Below are 26,084 nucleotides of genomic sequence, written 5' to 3'. Positions count from 1 at the left end.
GCCTACCCATGGACCCTTCCCCTCAATTCTGCAGAGAAGTGGTGGAAAGGCATTGTTTGATATCTTGTCTCTGATGACCTTAGGGTTCTTTTGATTTACATTTCTGTTATTAGTAGTGATTTGGAGCATTATTTCACATGACTGTTAATAGTTTGCATTTGTTTTAAGAACTGTTTGTTCATCATTTGACCACTTATTTATTGAGAAATGGCTGTTAAATGGCTGTTAGTTGTACATATTTCAATTAGTTGTCTACATATCCTGTATTTTTTTTAAAAAAGACTCTTATAAAATATTTTTGACACTAAGATTTTTTTTCCTGATTGAGTCTTTCCCACCATCTACATGTATTAATTTTGTTTGCGCAGTTTTTCAATTTCACAAAATCAAAATTATCCATTTTATTGTTTGTAATCAAGTCTATATCTTGGTTGGTTACAAATTCATCTACAATAGCTATGAGAAGGAGATGATCTACTTCTCTTCTAATTTTGGATAGCATGAATCTTTTTATTTGGGTAGTATATACATTTGGAATTTATTGTGGAATTTGACAATTTCTGCTCTCTAGTTTTCTCAGCAGTTCTTATCAAATCAGAAATTCTTTTCTGGATGATTTATGTCTTGGTATTTATTAAACACTGGATTGCTGAGGTCCATTATTTTTTATTCTCCCTTGTTTAGTTTAACTGATGTACTTCTCTTTTTTTTGTACTTTTCAATTATTTTAAAAATCATTACCAAAAGGTTTTAATGATTGCTACTTTATCATTCAGTTTGAGGTCTGAAGTGCTATCCTCCCCTCATTCCTAATTTTTTTGGTATTATTTCCCTTGATAATCTGACTCTTTTGTTTCCCCAAATGGATTTTGTTATCATTTGATCTAGCCTTGTAAAGTATTCCTATGCTAGTTTGGTTGAGATAGCATTAAAATGTAAATTAATTTTGTGATGTGTCATTTTTATTACACGAACATGGCCCAACCAGGAGCAATGACTATTCTTCCAGTTATTTACATGTTTTTTTAATTTAATTTAATTTTACTTTTTTTTCCCACCAAGCAGCAAGTCAGATTTATTTGTAGCTAAGATCTGGGGATAAGCACACATAACAGCTTAAACAATACATAGGATCCTTCCCCTTTATGATGAGTGGAATGCATGGCACTTGTCCAGTGGACCATGGCTGGGGATATACTTGATGCCACAGCCATCAGGAATGAGACGTTTCTCAGCTACCATGTCCTCAAATTCATCTACATTAAACTTCATGAAGCCCCACTTCTTTGAGACGTGCATCTTCTGGCAACCAGAGAACTTAAATTTGGCCCTGCCCAAAGCCTCAATCACATGCTCCTTGTTCTGGTCTTTGGTGTGAATAGACATGATCCCCTGTTCTATATGTACACAAGCAACAGTACTCTGGGGTTTCCCAAAGGCACCCTGCATGCCTGTTTGGAGTCTGTCAGCATCAGCACAAGACAACATTTTGTTGATTTGAATAACATGGAACACGGATGTAGAAGCCATCTTTGCCATGACTCTTCATCATATATTATTGTTGGCACAGATCCGTGCAGCCTTCAAGGCTTTAGAGGATAGTCATTCATATTCATCAGACACCATATGACCGCAGAGTGGGAACTCATCCACTTTTGCCTTTTTTCGACCTAGGTCAAAAATTTGTATCTTTGCATCAGGGATGCCTCAGTGAAATGTGATTTTGGATATAATTTGGTCTTACAGTATCTGTAGCAATGAGCAGGGCAGCAGCCCATAGTCAACAGAGACAAAAAAAAGGACTGTTTCTTTAAGAAACATTTTATTATTCATTAAAACTATATGAGCATAGATTGTGCTTGTGCAGATTGATTCCAAATTTTTAAATATATTTTATAGTTATTTTTGAATGGTATATCGCCTCCTAATGTTATTTGGGTCTTGTTATTATTATATAGAAATATTATTTTGAGTATTTATTTTGTACCTTGAAATTTTGCTGAAGCTATTGTCTCAATTAGTACTTTTCTAATTTCCTAGGATTTTCTAAGTCAACCATGTCATCAGCAAAGAGGGATGGTTTTGTCTCATTTTTGTCTGTCGTTATCCTTTAAGTTATTTCTCTTTAAGCATTTATAGAACTGTTACCAAAAATTGGCAAAGATGATAAAAGATGGAAATAGTCAATGATGTAGAGACTGTGGGAAAAACGTTTCCTATATTTCTTCTTGTGAAAGTTTTGTTGATACACTTTATTTTTACTTTACAAACATTTCCAGATTATCTCCTGTCTTTGAGAGGTCTCTTCTAACAAAGTAAAAACCTTTAAGCAAGCTGTCAATACTATGACCTCATATGAAAGTGCATGCAACATCCCACACCTGTAGTACTTCTTCTATTTTTTTAAATGAAAAGAAATCTGTTTTTTTTCCCACCAACCCCCATCATTGAAAAAAAGAGGAGGAGAAGATATATGTCTAATTCTATGCCCTAAATCTGTCAGAAGGTGAATGGTATATTTCATCATCAATCTTTTGGAATCATGGGTGGTCATTACATTGATCTTAGTTCTTTCAGCTTTCAAAGTTGTTTTTCTTCACAGTGTTGTTAGTGAATAAATTTTTCTCCTGGTTCTATTTGTTTCATTCTTCATCAGTTTAGAAAAGTCTTTAAAAGTGTTCATTTTTATAATACTGATGGTACAGTAAAAATTGTTCTTCATGTTCTACATAGTTCACACATCATTTCATACAAGTCTTTGACATTTTCTCTAAAATCATCTCTTCCTTCATTTCTTACAATGTAATAGTTTTCAGTCACATTTCTTTACCACAATTTATTCAGCCATTCTTCAACTAAGGATCATTTGCCACGAAAAACCTGCTATAAATATTTTGGTACATATAGGACTTCCTTTATCTTTCATCACTTTTGTGTATAGGCCTAGCATTAGTATAGTTGGCCATTTTTTCTTGTAATGGTTTGTAGAGACGGAGTTATTTGATTACTTATTTTTTCCTTCACAGTTTTTTTTTTTAATTTTTCATGGTTGTTTAGTCATTTTTCAGTTGTGTCTGACTCTTTGTGACCCCATTTGGGGCTTTCTTGACAAAGATACTGGACTGGTTTGCCATTTCCTTCTCCAGGTAATTTTACAGATGAGGAAACTGAGGCAAACAGGGTTAAGTGACTTGCCCAGGGTCACACAGCTAGTAAGAGTCTGAGGCTGGATTTGAACTCAGAAAGAGTAGTCTTCCTCATTCCAGGACCAGCATTCTATCCACGGTGCCAGCTAGTTGCCCATATTTTTATTTATTTTCCTTATATTTCTGTTGTTTTGTGTGTTCTCAAATAATCTTGAAGTCAAAGTCAAATAATGTTTTCATGTCTGTTTTTTGTCTAGAAATACTTTAAATACCTCTCTTTTATTGAAATAAATCTTTTTTCATTGATTAATTGGCTCATATTTTCAAGGTAGATAATTTTGGCATGCATCTTAGGCTCCTTTGCTTTTCAGAATATATTGTCCTACCTCCTTTTGTAGTTTCTGGTTGATGCAGAATAATCTGTATTATTCAAATTCCCTTTCCTATATAGTGAAAAACTTTTTTCCTGGTCATTTGCAGAATGTGTTGTTTGCCATTGAAATTGTTAAACTGAATGGCTATGTATTTTGGAATTTGAAACACAGGCTTGTTCTTTTCTGTAGAAAATCTGTTAATTTTTTTTATGAGTACTTTGTTATCTGTATCCAGAACTATTTTCTTGGTTATTTTTTGTCTGTTTGCATTATGGTGTTCAAGTTTTTTGATCAGTCAGATTTTTTTCTAGGAGAATCTTTAAGTTGGCTCTCCATTTTCTGTCTTTGAGATCAATAGCTTTTGCTTGTATAGAGAACATGTATTTTTTTGAGATATTATTTCTTTTTGCCTCTACTTTTCTAGATTGCTTTTCAATTTAGTATATTTGTTTTTTCAATCTGTTGTCTCTTTCACTTCTTTGGAGATACTGGATGCCAGAAATTCAAGTATTTCTATTTTGTGAATTAATTCTGTTGTGTAGGTCACAAAATCTGTCATTTGTTTTCTTTTAAATTCACTCAAGATTCTGACTTCTTTCTTGAAATATTCTGAAACATCTTATTGCAGTTCTACACTGTTGTTAATACCCAAGATTTTATATTTTAAAAGATATTTCTTGTGTCTTGCCATATTTTAGAAACATTTGTAATTTTTTGGATATTTTCATACTCATTTTCCCTTTCAGTTTTATTATCTTCTGTTTTATTTGAGTCTGTGCTCTAGATTTTTGACTGAGTTGCCTTCATCTTGAATTTTTTGGTGATTTTTAGTCTCTTTCCCTTATATTCCTCTATCACGCCCAGTTTCTGACTTCTCTTTTGGTGATGGGTTTCCTCCCAGGATTGCACCATAAGACTGTCTCAGCCTTCTCAAACTTGAGGAATTTTTTTCCCTGGCCTTGGTCCCTACTTCCAGTATCTTCTGAGAGGAGCAATTCTGTTAGCTTGATTCTAGTTTCCCTTTCTTCAGTCCCAGAGTAGTCACTTATCCTGGCCCCCCTGGCCTTTTCCTATTTGCTCCTTAGTTATCTAGAAATGTTGAATCAGCATCTGGCAATTTTTGCAGAGTTGAGGATTTCTGGGATAGGTGTTTCAGGCAGATTTCTGCTGCCTTCTGGCTCCCTAAAGTAGGGGTTTTTCCAGGAAGAAATAAGTGCAGTCCATATGCCTTTCTCCCATCCTAACTTTGCTGGAAAGACTTGATGTGCATCACTTGTTGCAATGTCACTGGGGAAAGGGCAGCGGTTTGGTGTACCAAAAATGTCCAATCAAGAGGGAAACTATTGAGTGAGTCAAAAAGCATATGCTTGTGGGTGAAGTTGTTTTCGCTGATATGTTATGGAAGCTCATGGGAAAGGGGTACTGAGTGAGAATGTTATGGATTAGTTTTCTCCATTGTTAATTCATAAAGCTATTATTTTGTTACCCTTACTGCTTTCTTGTCCTGTGGATTCAGCTGTAATTATTTGAACTCTGGCACATAATTACAAATTTCGAGAGAGAAGTTGAGAGTTGGTGAGGACTAGAAAAAATATCTAATATTATACCTTCTTGGCAACCTAAGTTAAATAGAAGCATTGTTGTGAATATCTTTTTACTCTACTCTTTAATGGGCATATTCCAAGGCTTGGTCCTGGGGCTTCTTTGTCCTTTCATTTTAAACTATCTTAATCAATGATTTCATCAGTCCCTATGGGTTTAATTATCATCAATTTGCAGATGATTCCAAGATCTGTATACACAACCCAAATTTGTCTCCTGAACTACAGTCACATATTATTAGCTATCTTTTGGACAACTCAAACTGGATCTCCCATAGACATCTAAAACTCCTTTTGTCTAAAAAGGACTCAAATCTCAACCCTCTGTTTTTTCAAACTTCCCTACTATTTTCAAAGTCACCACCATCATCCTACCCAACTTACAACCTTAGTGTCATTCTTGACCCCTCACTCTCATTTACCCACCACATACAATCTCTTTCTACTTACAACCTTAGTGTCATTCTTGACCCCTCACTCTCATTTACCCACCACATACAATCTCTTTCTAAATCTTTTTGTTTTGAGCTTTGCAATAACTCTCATATATGCCCCTTTCTTTGTACTCACAGAGTCACAACCCCAGTTCAGGCCAAGAGTGACTTGAGTACAGACTATTTCAATAGCCTTCTAAATGTTCTCTTTGTTTCAACTCTCTTTTCCCCTCTTATTCATCCTCCACCCATGTGCCAAGCTGATTTTTCTAATGTGTAGACCATGTTACACCTCTTCCCCCCAAAAAACTCCCCTTAGTGAGATCCAGTGGTTCCTATCACTTCTAGAATTAAATATAAAGTCCTTTGTTTTACACTCAAAACTCTTCATAACTTGACTCTATGTTTGTATTCTTCTTTCATTTTACTCCTCTTTATGCACCCTATGATCTCCCTCCTCTCTTTTATTTGAAGTTCCAGAAACAAGAAACTCCATCACCTTTGCAATGTGGTTTATCTCCTATGTTTTGCTATCCTCCTTCAGAGCAGAAAACTCTTGGTTTTCCCAACTTCCTTCAAAACTCACCTCAAATCCCAGTTTCTAAAAGAGGCCTTTCCAGATCCTCCAAATTGCTAGTGCTAGTATTGTACATATCTAGTTATTTGCATACTGTCTCTTCATTAGAATGTGTGTTCCTTGAGGTCAGAAATGGTGTTTTTGCCTTCATTTCTAGCCCTTAGCACAGAACCTACCACACAGTAAGTGATTAATAAATGCTTGTTGACTCTCATTCAGTTTTTTGAAATTCCAGTAGCTTGGAAATTTTATGTAATTGGACTAACTCTATTTCAAGTTATGTTATTTCTCTATGTATACCTATAATATTTCCCTTTTCTTTTATATACTGTTAAATTCATAACCAAACTTTTCAACTTTTCAATAATGTTTTAATTCTATTGGTTATTATAATTACCCTTCTCCCACTGTTTTTATCTTTTTTCAATTTGATACTCTGCCAATATACATGTTCTACATTTATACTGGACAAATTAATTCTTTCATTTTTTGTCTTTATCTAATTACCTTTAGGTGCTTGAATAAGTACAACCAGATCTGTAGATTTTGTTTCAATTTGCCAAACAATTGACCTCAACTAGATTATTTATTCAGACTTGATCCTATGGACAATTGTAACTTTTCTTACCAAAAAAGTGTTAATTTTCCAAAAATATTTCTTCCTTCAGTAACAATAGAAAGATTAAATCACCTTGAATATAATTTGTTCTCAAAGAAAGCAAAAGGAGTAGAAGATTCAACCTCATTCAGTTCCCTACAGAGGCTTCCCATTTTTGGGATAGTTTGAATTGCACAATCCTTTCAAACAAGAAATACAGCAAAGCAGGTACTGACACCAGAAAGCCTAACCAGAATCACTTCAGAGATAATTTTACAGATGAGGAAGTCAAAACCCAGAAAGATGAAATGGCTTGTCTAACATCACTTAGTGACCTATTACTTAAGTGTCAGAATTAGAATTCAATAGTGCTTTTTCCACTATCCAATCTCATAAAATATTTACATTATCTGATATAACAGATGCTATATTTGTGTTGCTGTTTACTATAAACTATTAAAAATATCACTTTTAATTTCATCATTTCTTTAAGAACAAGCTTTTTTAAAAAATTCATCCAGGTAAGCACCAGTTGAAGGCTTTCTTTCCCTTTGCATGTTTTTTTCAGATCTGGGGACATTCTGATTTAGTAGAAGAGGAACATGCCTAAATTCACTCTTTCCAAACAATAATAACTCATTAATCTATAACATTGTTAAGATTCATAAAGTGCTATTCTTGCAAAAACTTTGTCAGTTATATAGCATACTATTACTATTCCCCTTTTAAGGAAGAGAAAATGGAGATTCAGAGAAGTTTGGTGACAGATTGTATGCAGTTATCATGTGCTATATCCACATTCTAACTGAGGTTTCCTGACTGCAAGGGCTGCATTCTTTTCACTGTAATATGTTGCCTCTCAAATAAAGAGGGTGACTTGGCAGTGGGGTTCCAGATAAGGAAGATTCTGAATGGGAAGAAGATAAAAAAGTTATATCCTCTTGTCTTTGCCAATAAACATTTCTTTTAAAAATGCATTCATTTCATATCTAAGTCTGAGATTTTTTAAAATGATTTTAAAATGGATCAATTGTGTTCATACTATTGATTTCCAAATTATCTTGATTTTTCTTTTCTTTTGTCTGTAAAATGGCATGTAAAAAATCCTCCAAAAATCATTAGAAATAACAAAAATTAGTAATCATGAAATTCAGAAAAAAATAATAGAAAGGGAAATTCTATTCAAAGTAATTACAAATGATGTAAAATATCTAAGCCAATTTACCAAGGGTACAATTGAGACTTATATAGATACAATTGCAACTCATTCTTTAATGCAATAAAGATTGACAAATAATCAGAGTGATTCATTGTTCCTGATTGGGTTGTGTTAAATTAACCTATAGCTTTAGTGTTATAACAATCAAACTATCAAATAAATACTTCATAGAATTAGACAAAATAATTTTTAAAAATCATTTTGAGGAATAAAAGTTCTTGAATCTCAAGGGAAATGCAATAATATCTCTGAAGTTATTCTTCCAAAATGCACTCATGCTCATAGTCCATGTCCTAGAGCATAGCTCTTTCTCCACCAGGGTTCTAGGGGTTACCCTAAGGATAGTAGCTACTAAGCTTTGGCATGCTTCACATTATTAATCAAAGAGTAAAATTCCATTTTAAGAGGAATTTGTTGAGAAGATAAAATAAGAATACAAGAATTTTTTTAAAAATTCCCTTCTTCCAAGCCAGGAATGCATTGTCCCATTGCACACACAAGATTCCTGGAGAGAGGGGCTCACACTTAAAGAAGAAATGGAGTGATGCACAAGTGTAGAGCATATGTGAGTAAGGGATATGTCTTGACTCATGACTCTGGAAAGTATTTTCTCCCTTTGCAGAGGCTACATAAAGTTCTTCTTACATATAGATCTCTCCTGGGTTCTGAGGATCAGTGCCTTTATATAATCCAAAAACAGTATTTCTCTCACTCATGAGGGGTCATGATCCCTGAAGCTGTCACCTCCACACGTGATTACCTTTTCATTTCTATTGTTGGTGCTTAAGCTATTATTAGCTATTACTACTCTGACCACCTCCAGTGGGGCTCTGCTACATACTCCAGTTACCAGGGAAACAACAGATGGCTCTGATAGGAATTTAGGATTTAATTTCATATTGTCACCTAGGCATTCCCTTCTTGGAATACTCATTCACCTAAGATCAGGAAAACAAACAAAAAAATAATAGAGGCACCAAATGCTGATAGACATACAATAGCCAGTGGGAGATAGTACAGGTGCCCTCCCCTCTTCTCTTTTCCCTCTCCCACCTAGAAGCTCAAAGCAGTCCTTACCTCTTAGTGCCAGGAAGAAGTTGCCAGATTTTCTCTTTTTTTTGTGCCCTCAGTTATGGCTCATCATCTCCATAGTCATCATTTCTTCTTGTTGGAAAGCCAGTTACAAGACTTCTTCACCAACACAGAAAGCCAATGCCTCAGCCACCTGTGGCCCAAAGTAGGTTCACGGAAGTTTCCACATATCTATATCAGAAGCAGGCAGGAAATATCTTCATATAATCTGGGGGTTGAAACTAGGCAGGAAATAATATGCCTGCTTTAAAACTGGTTAAAATTACAGCCAGCCCTCCACCTATCACCATTACAGAAATAAGAAAAGAAGTAGGAATAAAGAGCACTTCTAAACCTCAAATTTTACTAAAAAACAGCAGTAGTTGTTGAAATTATTTGGCACTAATTAGAAAATAGAAAAGTAAATTAATGAAACAAAATAGATAAGGAAGAATAAGAAACGATAGAACTGAGGAAGATTTTTTTAATAAACATGAGACCATATAGACCATATGGAGTAAAACTCCCTATTTAACAAAAACTATTAGGAAAACTGGAAAGTAGTTTGAGAAAGATTAGGTTTAGGACAGCATTTTATGCCACATACCATTATAACCCCCCAAATAAATACATGACCCAAACATAAAAGATCACTCCATGAATAAATGAGAAAACCACATTAGCTACCTTTAACAAGTATAACTAAAGGAAGAAATATTAACCAGATAAGGAATAGAGAGGATCGTAAAAGATAGACTAGACAATTTTGATGATATAAAACAAAAAAGCTTTTGCAAAAGCTTTATCAATGCATCTAGGAAAAGAATAGAAAATGTTAACTAGGAAAAAATATCTGCACAGCTCACATCTTTGATAAGTGGTTGATAACTAATATACATAGGAAATTCATGCAAATATATGACAAAGAACAATTCTCCAATGGATTAAGTGGTGAAAATATATGAACCATTTTAAAAAGAATCATAAACTGTTAACAAACATATGAAAGATCATTCTAAATTACTAATAATGAGAGAAATGTAAATTAGTGCAACTCTGAGGCTTTACTTCACAACCAGAAAATTAGTCAAGATAATATAAGATGAAGAGTTGGTGCTGGGAAAGGGGGGAGGGCTTGTGGAAAAACAGGTCATTAAAATGCTGTTGGTGGAATTATTGATGAATGCTTTGAAATTATAATGATCAAACTTAGTCTTAGATGATAGTTATGACAACATACCTCTTTTCCTTCTTTGAAAAAGCACAAGACATCCAAAGCTCCTCATGGGGAGACTTCAGGGTTATGTGACCAATAAGATGGAAAGCTAGACATTTTCTTCAATCCTTATGACCTATCAAATATCTCCAAAGTAGGAATTATGTATGAAAGATGAAGCAATTTAAGATGTGTCCATGGCCTAGGACATCAAGAATTCTAATGAAGGAACTCAATAAATTCAATAAACAGCTGCAAATATAATCCCTAACTCATAATGTACTCATTTAGAATCCCTTCTCCCACTATCCTCCAGCAGCAGGTTGTGCTGCAAATCAACACATGTGCTTTTAACAGAACTCAATTCTACCCCATTTTCATTCCATTTGCAGACAGCTAAAAGACAGAAGTTTGCTCAGGCTGGGACAGTGGTGTGACAGTATCCTGAGCTACAACACAGCTCAGTCAGAGAACTGAGGAACAATGGGAACTGAGGCGAGTGACATGTGTGTGGCTATGTGGCATGCCACTAAGCCTGAGGAAAAGAGCCCAGGATCCATTTGAGGCACGTTCAGTCACCTTCAGAAGTCACTTAGCAAAACAAGCTATGAGTAGAAAAGTTAGCCATAGGTGGAGAAAGATTTCAAGAAGGATAAGCATTGAGAACCCTGACCTTGACTTTTATTTATCTTTCTCCTGCTATAGCTAAATAATGTTTCCTTTTTCAGCTGTTAAGGGTGTCTCACTTTGTTCCAAAATTGAACTTAAACTACTAAGGGACTGGTCAGAGTCAGGCCAGAGTGGGGACTATAAACAATGTAATATCCCACTCACCCACTAAATGATCCCCTAGGAAGTTTAAAAAAACACAAAAAACCTTGACTGGGAGTCTGAGTCACCCTGTCAGAGTAAGGCTAACCAGTAATGGTACAAAATCCTCTTTCCCACTAGCTAGTTTGACTATTGACTAATCTCCAATTCCCCACTCACTGGTACAACAAATCAAGTACCGACTCCTCACTTCCTTCTCCCAAGCCCAGTCCTACTAGACCCAGATAAAAACCTACCTACCCGACAGATTCCCTAGGAGCTCAAATATGATTATGTCACACAGTTATTCAGAAAAGGCTTGGACTGGCTGCTTTCTGAGGACATCGAGTTACTAAAGACTCTGTGAATTGTATTTTTTTTTCTTTTTTTTTTTGGAAAAGAAAATATTGAGGGATTGGAACTGAAGAGGGGATTTTTCCATTGTAGCAGAGGAGGTTAGACAGAGTGAATGAAAGAGATGAAGGAGACAGTAGCACTGGCAGCTGTAGTTGGTGAAGCACAATTTTACAGATCAACTCTAAGCCATATTATGACCCTTTCTCTGATTCACCACTTGCTTTATTAAGAGATTTCAGCAGAGGCTATGTCCATATATTTTAAATATTTTAAATTTGATGATTGATTCTTTGTATTTTAATTATGGTTTGAGATGAAGATAAGATAATTTTCCTTACTTCTTGAATGTATGCTTTTGTGATGATGAACATTAATAAGGAAGAAGGCATTGAATAATTGCATTTAACACACTTAAAAATCTTCCCTCTTGATGATTAACAGATATTCTTGGGGGCTTGGAGAATTTTGTGAAATTGATAATTTATATTTTTAAGCTTTCTAACTTTGCAGAGAGAAGCAACATAAAACTGGGTCTTTCAACCTGAAGTAAAGTATGCCACAAGCTAATCTCTAAGCAGACAGTTGACATGGTTCTTTAGATTTTCTCCACCTACCTTCCCCTCAGAAGAGAGAGAGGGTAAGTGGAATAGGGTCTGAGATTTCAAGACAAGTTCCTGCACTGAGCTGGCTCGAGTAGGCATAGAAAGGCAGGATCAGACATAACTAATTTTACCCAGTGCCAAACTGCCCTTCACAACAACATCTTATGGGAAAATCTGTAAAATACTTTGGAAACCTATACAACCATCAATTTTTAATATTAATTTTTCATTTTCAGGTTTCATTTTCCAAACTGAGCTCATCTATCTAAATCAGTGGCTCTAAGCATTATGCTGCAAGGCAATGGTTTCTGATGCATTAAACCAATCCTGCCAATTGAAAAGTTTGCCAGTCACTGGGTAAGAAATAGAATTAGTATTTAAACAAAGGGAAAATGTGCAAGGAGTATAGGTGGAAGGTAACAAGGAAGGTTGATTTTGTAAATGATAGTGAGAATATATTTGAAAGGACACAGATGGATCAACCTATCTTTGGATTCAAGGCTTAATGACATAGCTTTGATTTAATGCCTTCAGTTCCAGGACATTTTTTCATTACACCCTCAGAAGAAGGAAATCTAGAGCTTGGGAAACCTTTCTCCTGTACCCCTCTCCCCACCCTCCCCTTCTGTACAAACACTTTTAGGTCAAAATGACCACTTTACCAGAAGAGGCTGGGATACACATGCTTCTAGGACCAGGAGCTATCTATTTTAGAAGTGCTAGGTTATCCTTAACACTTAGCACAGTAATAGTAAATGCTTAATAAATAATTTTTGTCTTAAAAAAGTGCTAGATTGTAAGGTAATAAGTGCTAGGTTACAAGGCAATATGTTTATCTGTTTCTCTCTCTCTGGAGCTTCAGGGGGAAGTTCTCCATACTCCCACCATGGTACAAGCTGGGTGTTTGTCTATACTATTTTTAGGTCTGTTGTTTGTAACTTGGAGAATGACTAATATAGACTATTAATGAGATGTAATATTTCTTTGGAAAAAATGGGTTAATCCTTAAATTGGGGTGGATGAGAGGAAGTACATGATCTTAGCAGCTATTTTTAGCCAAGGAAGTGAAATGTGGAATTACTGACCTGGGGGCTGCTTAGGCCACAGATTTTGTGATTCATTAGGAAGTTGCTAAAATAATTATTGCTACTTCTATGTTTTTCAATTGCTGTTTTTCAGGTTAACACAAAGCAACTTTTATGTTTCAGCTAAGTCCCAGAATGACTCAAGGAGGGTTTGAAACCTATGAATTAATCTGTCTCCTCTTTACTGGATGGTCCACTGGGGTGTTTTTTCCCCTAAAATAGAGGGAATAGCTAATGTCAAAATATAGGAATAATACATGAAAAAAACAGAAACCTTATAAAAGATAACCAGGTACCAACATAATCTTTACACCAAAGCATATGCTATTTTATTTCAATGAGTCCATATTATCCTTCTCCTAGTAACTTAGCCCACTTTTCAGCCATTTCCCATTCTTGTCAGAAACATAAGTGGCCTCCCTGGAGCTCAAAGAATTTTCACCTTTGGACCAGTTTAGTTTCTACACTTATCCTTGTTTCTTGACCAAGTGGTATCACAGAGCCTACACATGCTCTGTGGTTAGGTTCTCAGACCACAAAGCAAATTTGAACAACATAACTTTGGGAATTTGGTGCAAACTCTATGATTATAGAGTGATTTGATCTAACCAAGATATTTAGCTTATCAATGCAATAAGTGTCTTTAAAGGGTCATGAGTGACTCATTTGCACAGTTCCCACCCTTCTCCTATGTGGAATAGGAAAAGATCCAAAGTGTCTGTGCAGTAGTGGGCCAAAGTTCTGGGAGAAGGAGATTGTCAGCCACAAGGAGTGTGAGAATCAGTTTGGGGACAAACAATTATTCTGACAGCCTGAAAAACAATTGTGCTGCCAAGAAAGACAGTAAGGATTGAAGATCTAACTGAAAGTTTAAGGAAGGACAGACCAAGAAATAACCTGATCATGCAAGACAATGAAATAATAACAGTCAGAGTCAGAGACCCAAGAGGAAAGCACATGAGACCCAGAAAATGTCACCACTTCCAAGGTCATCAAGTATAGTACCAAAATGGTAGACTGGGTAGAAGTAATGATGATGAACTTTATCAGAAAGATAATTCCCTGGAAAGGGGTCAATTATTCGCTGTTTCTGTGTTCTTCCTTTTGCCAATAAACTTGTTCCCTGTTTAATGTCTTCTTAGCTTCAGTGTCTACAGCAGAGCAGTGTCTTTAGAAAAAGATGGGCAAAATTCCATTGTTTCCAGGCATTTACTAATGGGTTGGGCCAAAGATATAGCATTATGAAGGGAGAGAAACTCCCAAGATCAAAACCAGTGTGTTTATATTCAGAGTTACAGGTTACATAGGAGAGACCTTCTGTAATAATGAATTGGTGGGAGGGGGTGTGTGAAGCCATCTGCCCTGGCTGTACATGAGTAAAGTACTCCTATAAGCACTGAAGTCAGCATGAGCCAAGAAAACAATGAATAATTTTTTTGAGGGATTAGTAGCCATTACAGCTATTGCATAGATAGGCACTGACCCTCACCAGGTGTTGCTGATTTGTGACAAGGGCACCACGGAAAAAATTTTCCAAGATTTCTGATAAAATAACTGTTGGACATTGTATCTGAGTCTAGTCCCTCTTCATAACATCAAAACAACAAAAATGTATTAAATAGCATAAAAAATAATAAAGATAGGAGAGGAAAGTATGCCTCAGGAAAGCCATGAAGAACTAACAGAGAAACAAAAACAATCCATAAAATGTTATGAATTATTATCATATCATATCATATCATATATCATATCATATCATATAGTATATATTATAATATAGTATATATTATAATACAATATATAATGGATTATAATATATCAATAATATAAAAATATTATATGCTAAAACATTACATTATTATATAATTACATTATATATTATATATAATAATGTAATACATACTAGAATATATAATTATATAATATGATGTATATTAAAATATATAATGGATTATGATATATTAATAATAAGAAATGTTATATTATTATATAATAGAAAAGATCATGGAATAATGACAATAAACTTCAGAGTGGTTTAGAAGCACAATAAATGAATCATAAGGAAATCAGAAATTAGGACAGAAATTAACTCTCAGGAATTTGAAAAAAATAGAATAAGTATGGATAGTTCATTAGATGTTATCAGTTGAAGAATGCTTCTATCTTGTCTGGATTAGTACTTACTCCTTGCTGAGATATTATTGACCAACATACTTAATCAGAGTTTTGCATAGGTCACACCAGCATCCTTTAGCCAATACAATACTTTTGACAGTCTCTCATATTCATTGCATATCATTCCAAAGACCATGAAGTCATCCAGGCAAATCAATGTTTCTTTGCAGATTATATCTCCAACTACTTTTTCTATCACCTATTCAAACACGGTAGCATCTCTTAGGTCCCTTGGGATATATGATCAAATTGGCAAAATCTAGCTGGATAGATTACAACTGTCTTCTGTTTGTCTTCCTTTGCATTGAAATCTAAGAGTATCCAATGAATAAATCTAAAATTGAGAACTCTCCCTATCACCATCCTTTGAGCCACTTAGCAAACAAACTCCAACATCTTGAACTCTTGACATGGCATATTCATCCATTTCAATTACTAGATTATAAGGCTGAAGAGAATCTTTTGATTCATTTAAGTGATATCTGCTTGTTACAAAAGTATTCTGTAAGTTTTTAAACTGTATGCCATGTGGTCTGAAAACATATATTCATCAGTTTCCTTATTTTTGACAAGGAAGTTTTAAGCTTTTCATATCTCCTCTAAAAGGCCCTGTGTTTTGTTCATGTCATGTGGAGTTTTGCTACTATAGTTTCTAAAACAGTTATTGTTCATTTTACAGTACCCAGAGTATATGTTAAGAATGGCATTATGTGGGTGATAATTGTTTTTAAAGGTATTCTTCCACTAACTTTTGGTTTCAGGATGGCAGCAATTCTCTCAGTGTACTCAACCATATATTTCTCATTGATAGCTTTTTGCTCAATGTATCTTGCTCCAAAAGAAACATCCTGGTCTATCTCCATCCTGTCATTTCTTCATTGCATAGCAACCTTGTTTTGTGGATCTCTTTGTTTACTCATTTCTTCAGTCTCTCCACTGTTTTTCATGCTTTTTTCTTGTGAGAATTTCTTTCTTTCCCATCTCCTCCCCCATTATCCCATTACTTTATTTGATACATTTCTTATTATTCTGAGGCAATGAAGGTGAGCTGGTTTTAGCAATCTCAGCTATCTTGCCAGAGCAGCATAAATTATTTATCAGACCTTTTTCCTCTATGCCAAAAGAGTGTTTTCTTATGCATTTATTTATTGCATGTTCCAATAGGTGGGGCACTTGCTTGGGTTTTGCTATTTTCCTTTCCTATAAATTTTCCCCCAGTGTAATTTATTCTTCATGGGCTGTTATTTGACAAATTAGCTCTCCTTCTGCAGCATTCTCCCTAGCTGGAAGGCAGAAGTGAAGTTAAAATAAGATATCTTTCTTATTTCTGCCATTTATGAAACCTATTCCCCTGCCAATCTGGTCTTCTGTTCTCTCAATACCTTCCTAGAGTGCCTATATCTAGGTCTTTGCTCATGTTCTTCCCTATCCCTAGAATAACTTCCAGAATTATAGTCCCAGCTATGAAAATAATGCACATATATTTAGCTCATTAGGTTCACCAAGCACTTGACTTATGAGAGCTAAGGCTCAAATTGTCAAGTAAAGTGACTTTCAAAGGTCAGTAAGGGTCAGAGTAGGAAATTGAATAAAAATCTTATTGAAACCCCATCCAGGAAATTCTGGGTTACCTGATCAACAATACTGAGTACTAGACATTTGTTCTAATCCTCACAAACTTTCAAATAAGAATTATGCATAATAGATAAAATAATCATAGCTGTATCTACTGTCAAGACCTAAGAAATTTAATGAAGTGACAATAATATGATGAATTAGTGGAGGAAAATCAGAACTTCTGGGGGCAACTGAAATTCAGAAGGATAGGAGAATATGGACCAGAGAGGAAATTTCATGACAAATGGAAAGAAAAATGATTGCTGGGATGGAAAGATGTAGAAATGAACCACAAAATCAGGGGCAAAGGAAAATTTCTACCATGGTGCAATAATTTCTATTCTTTATGTTTTCTTCAGGAATTGATACCTCTAAGAGTGAGGTTCTACAGAGAAAAGGAGGGGCAAGAATTACAAAGCAATAATATGAAAACTGTTTAGAAAAGAGAACCCAAAATAGATTTCCTAGAAGCTTTAATTCCATGAGGAATATAGAAACTAAAGGACTAATGAAGTATAAAAGTAATAAATAAAAGCATAATAGTCTAGAATAGAAAAGGAAGAGAATTAATGAATAGAGCAAGGGAAAGCAATCATTTATAGAAAAAGTCACACAAATTTTTATCAAAAACCTAATAAGCAAAAGAAATTGAAGGGAAGAGAAGAAAGGGGATTTTCCTTGGCCATTTAGCTGAGAAGGAAAAAAAGAGAGGAAGAATTAAATAACTAGATAAAAGGAAAAAAGAAAAAGGAACTAATAAGGTAAGTAAAACTCCAAAACTAGAGAAAGTGGTAACAAATGAAAGGAAGAAAGAATTCAGAGTGAGATGAAGCAAACCTGTGGAAATAGGGTACTTTATGTTAGATTAAGCAAAGTAACTGGAGACAATGTACTAAATGTATTAAATTTAAAAAAAATCTTAATTCACAAAAAATAGCATTAGACAAATGGAAGAAAGTATAAACCTAACTCATAATTTTACATGTGGATGGATGAAACAATAAAAAGAACAAATAGCTGGAGAAACTAGTACTCAAGTAAACAAGATTGCTAAAGAATATACAGCACTTCATTGAACTTTTATAAAAGTTGACCATGTATTAGGGCACAGAGATACTGTAAATAAATGTGAAAAAGGAATAAATAGTAAATGCATCCTTTATAAACCATAAATCATCCCTTATCCTTTTCAATTTTACCCCAATGAATATTGATTATGTGACACGTTCATTCTTATTTATATCTTCCCCTTTGCTATACCTGCTTCTTGTATAAAACCAATGCCCAGCATTCAGGATTCATGGTTCTCTACTATACGGCTCCAACCAACCTTTCCACCTTTATTTCACATAACTCACCTCCACATACTCCATTCCTATATGTTCCCCAAACTCAAATTCTACCTCCCACCTAAGTGTACTTACACAAGCCATCATTTATACCTGTAGTGAACTCCTCCCTTATCTGCCCCTCACACACTCCATAATCCAGTCAAACATATATACTTGTCTTTCCCTATATACAACATCCCATTTCCCCCCTCCCAGCCTTTACACAAGCTGCCTCCATGCTATCCCTTGTGTCACTTCTATCTTTTGAATTCATAGCTTTCTTCAAGGCTCAGCTCAAGAAACACCTATTTTAAGAGTCCTTTCCTGATTCCCCAGTTGCTAGTATCTCTCCTCCATATCCTGTATATGCTTGCCCATAAACAGTTTGTATCACCATTGTAGAATAGAAGCTTCTTGAGGGGATGGTCTGAATTACTTTTGTATTTGTACACCAAGGACCTAACATGGTATCTAATGGAGCTTTAAAATGCTTGTTCATTGATTGAATATACTGTTCAGAATCCCCATGTCTTTGAATCTTTTTTTTTTCTGAAAGGCTCAGTGTAGGTTCTAAGTTTTCTGAGAAGCCTATGTTCATTGTTACTAATGCTGTCTTCCTTCTCAAAATTCCTTGAATTTCATTATCTGTGTAAATTTATAAGTCCATATCATGCCCCCTTATTAGTATGTAAGCTCCTTGAGATCAAGAGCTTTATTTTTATCTCTCCATACCCAACGCCTAGCACATTGCTTTGTACTTGGTAGGTAAATATTCACTGGACTGAATTCAAATGAATTCATGAGATTGAAGGCTTCTTGCTGTCTTAGACAGTTTTAATCTAGTGGAAAAGGATTCACTTTTGTCACTGTGTCCCCAGTGCCTCCACTAAATCTTACTCTGATAACACATCATGGTGTGGAGGTAACCCTGGATTCTGGAAAGTTATGCAAGTAGTGCCTAAGCTCTAGAAGGTTCCATGATTTGAAATGCTTCAAGTATGGCCTCAGTAACTGACAGTTTTCCAAGAATTAATTAAGCTAACTATAGAGTGGCTCAATAGACTGGCCACCTGGTGTTTTTTTTTCCTTTTTCAGGCCATGACAATATATGAAATGAAGAAAAATAAGAAATGAACTTAATCCTCATGACTCCTAAGTGCTTCTGCAGGAAGAGGGGCAAAGTGGAAGGAAAGGAGATAGAGGGCATAAAGAACCACAGTATTTAGAACATTTATAAATTTTAATTTGAAATTTGGTGCTCTAAATGCTCTAGTTCTTGCCCAATGACCAAAATTGAATATACTGTTGGAAGATCTGAATTATAACAATCTTGACATTCTTGTTATAAATGAAAACTAGAAGAAAGAAGCAACATATATCTAAATGGAATTATTTCTCTTGGAGAAGAAAAGAATTATGTTGGTGCACTTTTTTATATACCTAGATGCAACAAAAAAAAATCACATATTGCAGAACTAATGATGTCATTCCAAAAAGGCCACCATGAAAAGAATTACGTATTGCAGTCCCAAATAAGTTGCTGAGGCTGTAATGATAAGAGAAATTTTATGAAGACCTTTATTAGGCTCTCCAAATCAAATCAGCATTCATTTTGTTGACTTGTTGACTTTAAAGCAAAAATAGGAAAATATGAGAAATATATGGGAAAGCATAGTTCAAGAAGGAAAGAGAAGCCAAAGACTTATATATTACGTTGAAGAGCAATGCCTCTATATTATGAACATTTCTTTAAGAAAAGAAATTATAAGCCTGGACATTGTAATCACCAAATGATAACATAAAGACCCAAAAATATATTTTAACATAAAGGAAAAGATTTGTAATTCATATGGGAGTTACCCTGACTCAACTCTCTGTGGACAGTCAAACTATTGGTTTGTTAGTTCAGAATTGGTCAAAAAAATAACAACCAACAGGAACCCAAAGTTTTAAAAACAAATGTTAAAAAAATGTTTTTACATACAACTGGGAAATAAGGTATACAGGAAATGAGGTACAGAAATTTATCTTGCCCTCCTGAAAATTGAAGGGGAAGGGGATAAGAGAAAGGGGGGGAGATAGAAGCGAGGGCAGATTAGCGGAAGGGGTATTCAGAATACATGCCATCTTGGAGTGAGGGAGGGATGAGATGGAGAGAAAATTTGGAACTCAAAATCTTGTGGAAGTGAATGTTGAAAACTAAAAATAAATTAATTAATTATTTTAAAAAATTTAAAAACTTAAAAAAACAACCAACAACAACAATAACATACGGCATAACATTGAAAAAAAACTGAATCCTAACTTATTTTAACTAAATAATTAACAATCAAAACTATAAAATGGACAATAGAAATCATGTAGGCAATTACCATAGCAATTTTATCAAAAAGCTTAACCAAAGTAAATTAATTGTCACAAAGAGACCAAAAAAGGCCCAGAAGGGTCCTTAGTGAGCAAACATCTAACTTACGAAATGCCAGAGGCAGCACAGGATTGAAATATAAGGCTGTCTGTAAAATCTTCCTGTAAAGTGGGATGAGTATGAAACATATTGCCCCACAAAACAGAGAGAAGAAATGGAGAAATCAGTTTAAAGAATTTTGCCAGCTAAGCAAAGTGTTATCTCAAGGACATTTATGTAATGGAAATGGAAGGAGGACTTGTTCAATTGTTTCAGTCATGTCTGTTTCTTCATGTTTTCTTGGCAAAGATACTGGAGTGGTTTGCCACTTCCTTCTCCAGCTCATTTTACAAATGAGGAAACTAAAACAAACAGGGTTAAGTGACTTGCCCAGGGTCACACCTAGTAAGTGTCTGAGACCAGATTTGACCTCAACCTGACTTGCAGCATTCTATCCACTGTGCCACCTAGCTACCACAGGTAAGGGGACAACAAACAGAAAAAATGAAGATTTACAAAAATTATTACAACAAATTATTTTTTCTATCAAAGACTTTGACTTTAACACCACATTCCTAGACATTCTTCTGAGGCAGAAATGACCCTATTGAGAACAAAGATTAGAAAAGTAGTCCAAACAAATCAAGCATTTATAAAGATTTGTGGTGGAAGTCATAAAACTATAAGAGACTTGAGGAATCAATATGAGAGGTATTTGAAGATGAGAAAGACACAAAAGACATAAACAAAAATTCAGACTGATTAATAATGAAAAAGGTAACCTAGAAAAAATCATTAACTACTGACCTGGAGTATAGTGGTGGGGGCCAAGATGGCAGAGTAGAGGAAGCACTATAGCTGAGCTCTCGCAACAATCCCCTTCAAACAATTTTAAAATAATGCCTCAAATTGAATTCTGGAGTGGGATGCTAACAAAAGGTTGAGGAGAGATATTTTTCCAGGCCAACACAACTTAGGAGGTTGGAAAAAGAAATCTGTGACATTGGGGTGAGTGCTGACCCAAGGTCCATGTGGCAGCAACACAAATAGTAGGCATTGAAGGTAGCACCAGCTTCAGGAGCTCTCAAGCCAGATAGGATAAGGGGATCAGGCAATTACTAAGAAAAGTTATAGGGGATTCCTTTGCTACTACTAGGAGCAGAACTGGACACTGTTTAGCAATTCCATTGGCAATACCAACGTGTAATTGGGGAAAAATATAAAAAAAATAGAATTGGGCAAGTAGAAGCTAAATTGAATGAATCCACCAATCACCACCTGAAAGATATCTCAAAATGAAAACTTCCAGGGATATTATAGCCAAATTCTAGAGCTGCCAGGTCAAAGAGAAGATACTTCAAGAAGTGAGAAAGAAACCTTTCAAATACCATAGAGCCGAATCAGAATCACATAAGATTTAGCAGCTTCCATGTTAAAGAAGCAGAGGGCTTGAAAAATTATATTCCCAAAGGCAAAGGAACTATGATTGCAACCAAGAACAATTTACCTAGCAAAACTAAGTATTATTCTTCAAGGGAAAAAAATAAATTTTTTAAAAAAAATTTTATTTGGTATTTTATTTTTTCCCTAGTTACATGTAAAAATAATTTTTAACATTCATTTTTAAAACTTTGGGTTCCAAATTCTCTCTTTTCCTCCTTCCTCACCCCACTGCATTGAGAAGGCAAGTAATCCCTGTAACTTCAACCTGGAAGTTGATATTGGCAATTGCACATTAAAATAATTTTAACATTTGTCTTTTTTAAGTTTTTAGTTGCAAATTCTATCCCCTCCTCCCTCCAAAGTGAAAGGGGTTTGGGGGAGAGCTCAGGTGAGTCCCTGCCTTTACTCTGCCATCTTGGCTCTGCCTCTGAAAAAATAGAGGATGAAATGAAATAGAGGATTCTCAAGCATTCTTGCTGTAAAGACCAGAGATGGATAGAAAATTTGACTTTGAAATACAAGACTGAAGAGAGGCATAAAAAGGTAAACAGGAAAGAGAAATCATAAGGATTCATTTGGATTAAACTGTTTACATTTCTATATGGGAAGATGATATATGTAACTACTAGGAACTTTATCATTATTAAGGTGCTTAGAAGAATTCTACATAGACAGAGCAGGGGAGTGACTCAGTTTTGTTGGGATGGTCTCAGAAAGAAAGTGCTGGCAATGATTTAACCTCACTCTCATCTTTGATGATTTGAAGAAGGAAGAATATATATACATACTGCCTTAGGCTTAGAAATCTATCTTACTCAATCTGGAAGTAGGAGGGGAGTGGATAAAAGAATGGAGAGGATAATAAAGGGGAGGGTGGATTAAAAGAGGCAGTGGTCAAAAGCAAAACAGACTCTTTTTTTGGTGAGGCAATCGGGGTTAAGTGACTTGCCCAGGAACACACAGCTAGTAAATGTCATGTGTCTGAGACTGGATTTGAATTCATGTCCTCCTGACTCCAAGGCCAGAGCACTATCTACTATGCCACCTAGCTATCCCCACAACAGACTTTTAAGGAGAGACAGGATAAAAAGACAGAGAGAAAAGGATAAAGAGAAAAAAATAGGATGAAAAGAAATGCAGCTAATAATCATAACTGTGATTGTAAATGGGATGAATTGACCCATAAAACAGGAGATATAAGAATGAATTAAAAACAAGAATCTAACAATATGTTGTTGACAAGAAACACAAGGAAGCCAAGATGGCAGAATGAAATCAGTGACTTGCTTGAGCTCTCCCCCAAACCTCTCCAAATACCTGTAAATATGGCTGTAAACAAATTCTAGAGCTGCAGAACCCACAAAAAGGCAGAATGAAACAAATTTCCAGCCCAAGACAACCTGTATGGTTGATTAGAAAGGTCAATTGTGCTGTGCTGGGAGAGGAATACAGTTCAGTGTGTGTACACAGGCAAAGACCAGGCCTCAGCAAACCTGGAGCAGGCCTGAGAGGACTGAATCATGTGCAACTGTGGCAGTTTCCAGACTTCTCAACCCACAAATGCCAAAGACAACTTAGAAGGTCAGTAGGAAAAGTCTGTGACCTTGGCAAGAAAGAAGTTCGGTCCCAGCCCCAGTTCTGACACAGCCCCAGGGTGGCAGCTGCTTCTGGAGCTCAGCCCATAGACAGAGGGGGAATCCAGTGGCTGATCAAAGGGGGACTGCAGGGATCTTTTTGCTGGTGCTGAGGCAGGATTCTCTTGCTTTGCCCATGCTTGGATCTGGGTCATGGTTCTAGGTGGCAGTCCTGGGGCAAGGAGGAGTCCTGGCATGGTGGAGCTTGTAATGGCAGTGGAGAGGGAATCCTCCTCATAGTTCCAAGGCAGAAAAGAGTGCTTGTGATCACTCATAGACCAGAGCACAGGCCAGGAAAGGAGTAAACACCTCACCCTTGATCATACCACCTTGGAAGAACTGAAATTTACAGGTCCCTAGACGTATCTCCGAAAACAGCTGTACAAACCCCTGAAGCTTTAGAAAGTACATTTTCCACACTGGAAGCAGACCCTTACCTTAACAAAGAGTTTATAACTCAAGTAATTGGCTGGGATGGTGAGCAAACTGTGCAAAAAAAAAAAGTCAGACCATAGAATCTTTCTTGGCTGACAAAGAAGATCAAAACATACAACCTGAAGAAGACAACAAAGTCAAAGCTCCTACATCCAAAGCCTCCAAGGAAAACATGAATAGGTCCCAGGCCATTGAAGAGCTCAAAAAATATTTTGAGAAGCAGGTAGGAGAAGTAGAGGAAAAACTGGGAAGAGAAATGAGAGTGATGCACAAAAATCATGAAAAACAAGTCAACAGCTTGCTAAAGGAGACCCAAAAAAATACTGAAGAAAATAACACCTTAAAAAATAAACTAACCTAAATGGCAAAAGAGGTCCAAAAAGCCAATGAGGAGAAGAATGCCTTAAAAAGCAGAATTGGCCAAATGGAAAAGGAAGTTCAAAAGATCTCTAAAGAAAATACTTCCTTAAAAATTAGATGGAGGAAATGGAAACTAGTGACTTTATGAGAAATCAAGATATTGTAAAACAAAACCAAAAGAATGAAAACATAGAAGACAATGTAAAATATCTCATTGGAAAAACAACTGACCTGGAAAATAGATCCAGGAGAGATGATTTAAAAATTATTGGACTATCTGAAAGCCATGATCAAAAAAAGAGCCTAGACATCATCTTTCAAGAAATTATCAAAGGAAACTGCCCTGATATTCTAGAACCAGAGTGAAAGATAGAATTGGAAAGAATCTACTGATCACCTCCAAAAAGAGATCTCCAAAGGAAAACTCGTAGGAATATTGTAGTCAAATTCCAGAGTTCCCAGGCCAAGGAGAAAATATTGCAAGCAGCCAGAAATAAACAAGTCAAGTATTGTGCAAACACAATCAGGATAACACAAGATTTAGCAGCTTCTACATTATGGGACTGGAGGGCTTGGAATGTGATATTCTGGAGGTCAAAGGAGATAGGATTACAACCAAGAAACCCCTACCCAGCAAAACTGAGTATAATCCTTCAGGGGAAAAAAGGTTATTTAGTGAAATAGAGGACTTTCAAGCATTCTTGATGAAAAGACCAGAGCTGAATAGAAAATTTGACTTTCAGATACAAGACTCAAGGCTGAGTCAATGTAATAAAACTACAATTCTACCAAAATTAACTTAATTATTCAGTGCCACACCAATCAAACTACCAAAGAATTATTTTATGAAGCTAGAAAAATTAACAAAATTCATCAAGGGAATCAATTAAAAAAAGTGAGAAGGTAGCCTAGGGGCAGCTAAGTGGCACAGTAGATAGAGCACTGGCCCTGGAGTCAGGAGAACCTGAGTTCAAATACAGCTTCAGGCACAGAACATTTACTAGCTGTGTGACTCTGGGCAAGTCACTTAATGACATTACCTAGCCAAAGAAAAAATATTAACCTAATAAAAATGGCAGTACAGTTTTATGCATGGTAAATTATTAAGAAATACATAGATACCATGATAAATTGTGGCTTCAGTAGTTCTGTCTGCCCCAGACAGCATTAATAATTTGTGCAGGTGCCACAATTCCTGGAGGCCATGGGGGAAATGGTTTAGGTTGGGAGTGGGGTGGTGTGGATCAGTTCTTGTAAGCTCACAGCTCCTATTGTATCAGAAGATATACAATGGGACTTTACTTTTACAAAGTCCTAAAATTTGCTTGTGGAAGTGGGTGGTGGAAAGGTTGTAGTTAGTGAGTTATTGTGAAATGATGTAGTTTTCTTCATTCTCATTGTTTCTCATGGAAGAAGAAATTGCATAGAAGCAAACTTGAAATTTGCATTATGCTTAAAATGTTCCCTAATATATTAATCACATTGAAACAAAGTCACATTTTTGCAATATAACTTACAGCAGAATTAGCTATTAAAAACTATTTGGTATTCTTTAGAAAATGGAGGTTGATCAGTGTAACAGATCAGTTATACAA

At 35.6% G+C, this 26,084-nt stretch overlaps 1 pseudogene; it reads right to left on the bottom strand.

Moving 5' to 3' along the window:
- Positions 1-1,143: 1,143 nt before the first annotated feature.
- LOC114052435 lies at positions 1,144-1,781 on the bottom strand (annotated as a pseudogene).
- Positions 1,782-26,084: the final 24,303 nt, after the last annotated feature.

The sequence above is a fragment of the Vombatus ursinus genome, unplaced genomic scaffold, assembly GCF_900497805.2.
Source record: "Vombatus ursinus unplaced genomic scaffold, bare-nosed wombat genome assembly UNPS02014807.1, whole genome shotgun sequence".
Classification (NCBI taxonomy): domain Eukaryota; kingdom Metazoa; phylum Chordata; class Mammalia; order Diprotodontia; family Vombatidae; genus Vombatus; species Vombatus ursinus.
This window is presented reverse-complemented; position numbering and strand designations above follow the sequence as displayed.